The sequence below is a fragment of the Chionomys nivalis genome, chromosome 8 (genome assembly GCF_950005125.1).
Source record: "Chionomys nivalis chromosome 8, mChiNiv1.1, whole genome shotgun sequence".
In the NCBI taxonomy this organism is placed as follows: Eukaryota; Metazoa; Chordata; class Mammalia; order Rodentia; family Cricetidae; genus Chionomys; species Chionomys nivalis.
In genome coordinates, this window is record NC_080093.1 from 88,538,243 (window position 1) to 88,543,260 (window position 5,018).

The window sequence follows — 5,018 nt, forward strand, 5'->3', positions numbered from 1 at the left end:
GAGAGAATATATCCATGTGGTAGTCAAAGAGTATGTAGGTCCCCATCCCCCACTCTAACATGCAAATGTAATCTTAATTATTTTTGTTTTCTTTTATTCTTGAATCATAGCTGCCTGCCACCTTTCCCAGAATGAATAAACACTTTTCAACCATGTTTGTGTTTCCAACCTCCAGAAAAATAAAACAAAAACTTCTTTTAAGTCATCCAGTCCGCTATGCATTAATACATTAGTCCATGGAAGCCAGAGTGCAGATGTTTTTAGAGGTATTTAAGTCTATTCCTCATTATATCTAATGTTTATTAAAGAAGGCTTTATTGAAAAATCTATGACTTAAAGTCAACTGACGAATTGCTATTTTGTAATCTGTAAACATAAATATTGAAAATATGATTTGTCTAGGTTTTGATTTGATTTATTGAGTTTGCTGAGAATACAAGCTCTTACAATTGTGATCTTTTTCTGTTATGTGAAAAGTTTCTTTGAATGTATCTGCCATCACTGTTTCTGTTCTGATTATTTTGACATAATGGAATGCCTCTTAAAAGTGCGGCTTCCTTGCTGCTCTAGGATGATGACAAGACTCCCACCCCATCAGTGCTGTCTCTTGGGGAGGATCCCTCATACACCATGCACTGGTTTTGCCACTGATCTTAGCTCACATTTATGCCATTAAGCCTATTAACCGAGCAGTAGAGGCCTGAAGCAATCACATTTTTGGTGGTGTTCCATAAATAACATCCATTAAGTCATTCAGCTAACGTTCCATCTCTATATATCTGATGAGTTTTAGAAACTATTTTTTTCATGCTTAGCACTAATTAAATACTTTATTGAATATATACAATACCAAACAAAATGCATTCAAATGTTTTCTAAAAAAAAATAAAGAAAAATCACTTTTAAGGGTCTTTCTAATCAGGCTAATGACAAATACAATAAAGGCAGAAACACTAATTCAACATAATTGGCTGATTTTATACAACACTTATATCTTTTAGTCCACAAGTATATTATTGAATGATAGAGAACATCTAATAAAACCATTTATATATAACTAGTAAATGAAATTCTAAGAAAAAAAAGATTTTACAGATCCCATCTTTTTATTCCCAACACAACAGTCTAACTCTAAAGAAGATAAAGCCAATGCCTTTCCTCACAAGAGCTCAGGACTAAAGTCGCTTAGCTATCAGAATCTGTATTTATGATCCATTATGAGCACTGAGACAAGATTCAAATATTCTCAAAGAAGCACAATGCACGTTGTGATTGCCTATTCAGCAACGGCAAGCACTGCATTCAAACAACCTCACCCCAGGAATTAAATAAGGTCAGCCACATTCATGGGCATTTCCTCCACTGTAGTATTGTAGAAAGTCTCAATGTCAAGAAGAATCCTCTAGTCTTCTTTAGTAATAAAGCTTATAGCCATACCTTTCCTTCTAAATCGACCCCTCTGCCAATTCTGTGAATATAGCTTTCCCGATTGGTAGGTAGATCATAGTTTATAACCAAGGACACTTGCTGCACATCAACCCTACGAGCCAACAAGTCAGTAGTGATCAGAACACAGCTTGACCCTGATAGGAATTCCCTCATGATGACATCTCTTTCCTTCTGGTTCATGTCACCATGCAGAGCAGAAACGGTGAAGTCCCTGGCATGCATTTTCTCTGTGAGCCAGTCCACCTTGCACATTGTATTGAGAAAAATAACCACTTGTGTGATGGTCAACGTCTCATACAAGTCCCAAAGAGTGTCCAACTTCCACTCCTCTCTTTCAACACTAATACAAAACTGTTTGAATCCTTCAAGGGTCAATTCTTCCTTCTTCACCAGAATTCGAATTGGATCTCTCATGAATTTTTTTGGTCACTTCTAACACATCACTTGACATTGTGGCAGAAAGCAACACAACCTGAATACTCGTATTTAATTTTTGGAAAATCACATAGATTTGATCCTTAAACCCTTGGCTCAACATTTCATCTGCTTCATCCAAAACAAATATTTTGTTCCATTTTGGAGAAAGGTATCTTCTGTTTAGCATATCAAACACTCTCCCTGGTGTACCAACAACAATATGAGGGCTTCAGCCTGCAACTTCTGCATTTCATTTTGGACATTTGTTCCTCCAACACAGGCATGACAAATTGCTCTCATATAATCCCCAAGAGCCAAAATTACCTTTTGGATCTGCTGAGCCAGTTCTCTGGTGGGGGCCAATACTAGTGCTTGGGTCTCCTTGAACTCAATCTCCAACTGTTGCAGGATGGAAATAACAAATGTGGCTGTCTTGCCAGTATCTGACTGAGCTTGAGCAATTACATCATGCCCTTTAATACAAGGAATTATAGTTCTCTGTTGAATAGCTGAAGGCTTCTCAAAACTATAAGCATAGATGCCTCGAAGAAGGGACTCCTTTAAGTTCTTATCAGCAAAGTTCTAGTTGTTCTTGATGACACCATTGGGATCCATTCCCTCTGGGCCGCAATGTTCTCTGCTGTAGTCCGCGGAGCCACCAGACATGATCTGAAAACCGACTCAGTGCCTGACTAAAAAGCGAGTTCTAGTAACACTTAACTCACTGGGCTTAACAAACTAAACACAATGGGGTTGTCCTGTGGAGGGAAGATTTTAGTGTTTGTAAAATGACATCTATGGATAGGTGCTGCGCCAGGCATGGGAACAGCAAGAAAAGAAAGATAGTCTAGTGAGAGAGACTTGTTTTAAGCAAATTAAACATGTGCTTAAACATTTTCACAATTATGATGATTGTTATAAAGGAAGCAGAGGATACCCTGATGCAATCACAAAAAGGTCATGTCTACTTGGCTCCTGGGAAGGAATGGCGGAGGCGGGATATGATAGAAGAGGGATTAACAAGAAAAGGGAAAGAATCATTGAGAAAATGAGCTTTTAAACCTTTGCAGAGGGCCTTAAAGGCCGATAGAAAAGCTAGGAAGATAGCTGGGACGATAGAGAGCAGAACGATTTGGGAGGAAGGGACAGAGCATTTAAAGGTCTCAGTGTGAATCATTGCAAGGAAGGAAGATCTGTAAAGGGTGTGTGTGTGGGGAGAGTGGGGCGGAGACCTGAACAGAAAAGAACACATGATGTCCCAGGGACCCTGAGAAGTCTCTGCTTGTCACCTAGTAGCTATAGTTGGATAATGGAAGGCTTCATGCCAAGGAGAGACCATTGCACTTCTGAAATGTCATTCTGGCTGATGAATAACTGGTAGGAAGGAAGAGGGTGGTAATAGGTGAGGAAGAGGCAATGTCTGCCACCCAGGCAAAAACAATGCTGGCCCAGGCTGAGAGGGTAGGGGAGGTACCAGAAATGAGAATGTTTCTATGTATAAGAAATCAAACTGACTGAACTTGGTTAGGAATCGTATGTTGGGATCAGACAGGAGAGAAAGTAGTTTTGGGGGCAAGTCTATAGTTCAGGTCAGAGCACAGGTGGAAGCTCTAATTATTGAAATATGAAATATTAACAGAAAAGACTACTTGTGGAGAGTTGGAATTCAGTTCTGAGTGAGCAACACTAAAGATGCCTGTGTTAAACCAGTCAAGCAAGACGTCTGAGATTTATAAGTCAGGCTCAGAGTCATGATCTGAATTCTGGGGAACAAAATCATAGGGCAAAATCTGGGGAGGGATGCTGGCTCCAGGAAGGCATTTTTAAAATACAACAATATTGTTTATTTTGTGCATTTTTATAAGGTAAACAAAAGATGTATAGAACTAGATGCAGAATTGTGACTATTTTTTCTTCCTTATATGAGGTCATTAGTCCCATTTCTAGCAAAACAAAGAAACTGAATACCAGTAGAAACATATTGGCCATTAGCTTCACAGTTTCCTTAGAAATGAGCCACAAATGCAGGTTCTCTTTGCTACTTACCATAAAGTATAAACTGGGAGCTAGAAGGAAAATTTTCCTGCCAGTTTCTAGCACATGAAATACATATGATATATAAACACACAAAAGAGATTATTATAAAAAGTTATTATTATAAAAAGAGATTACTATAAAAGCTCTAGCTACACTATAAGCATATAGACTTCTTTATTTTTTGTGTATACTTTTAAATAATGGAAATGTCAAAAATAGACTCCATTGTGTTAGACTAAATTACATTTCCTTATAGGTTGCGTCGAATAGGAGGAGGTCTTTTTTATTTATTTTTTATTTTTTTTATTTTCGAGACAGGGTTTCTCCGTAGCTTTTTGGTTCCTGTCCTGTCACTAGCTCTTCTAGACCAGGCTGACCTCGAACTCACAGAGATCCGCCTGCCTCTGTCTCCTGAGTGCTGGGATTAAAGGCGTGCGCCACCACCGCCCGGCAGTGGAGGTCTTTTTAAATTGGAGAGACTACAGTAGGTTTGAAGTCCTTGTGAAAAATCCAACATAGGAGAAAGAGTGAATCGTTTTAACACAGGACCTGTGACCATGTGTTTTCTGGGCTTTCTGGACATGAGTTGATAAGCTGGTATACAAATCACGGGGAAACAGAGTTCTGTGAAGCTACAGTTTCTGGAGATTGGCCAGCTCAGGTTAAGAGACCAGTGGACACAGAAACAAGAACTAAAGAAGTAAATCTAGGAAAACTGTCAGAAGGAAGCTTTTAGGCTCTGTGTTCAGAACCAACTTGGTCTACAATAGTGAGTTCCAGGTCAGCCATGACTTCAAATAGAGACTTTGTTTAAAAAACAAGCAATCCCCAACAACAAACAAAACTGACAAAGTTTCAATCCAGTCTGGTTTGGCAAAAGATGGATTGAATTCTTACTGCCACCTAGTGGTCTGAGTATGTAATTGTTGTACTATTTTACATACATGTTGAAAGTCCAGAGAATTAAACTCTGGGTACAACAAATTTTGGCAGGTGTGATGGCTGTTTTTGGTTGTCACCTTGACTATATCTGGAATTAACTATAATTCAGAAATGAGGGCACACTTGTGATCTGGATCTTGAGGCGAGAAGACAATATGCCCTTAATCCAGACC

The 5,018-nt window shown here is 38.8% G+C and overlaps 1 pseudogene; it reads right to left on the minus strand.

Annotated features, from left to right (window-relative positions):
• Window positions 1-1,322: 1,322 nt before the first annotated feature.
• LOC130880251 (eukaryotic initiation factor 4A-II-like) lies at window positions 1,323-2,532 on the minus strand (annotated as a pseudogene).
• Window positions 2,533-5,018: the final 2,486 nt, after the last annotated feature.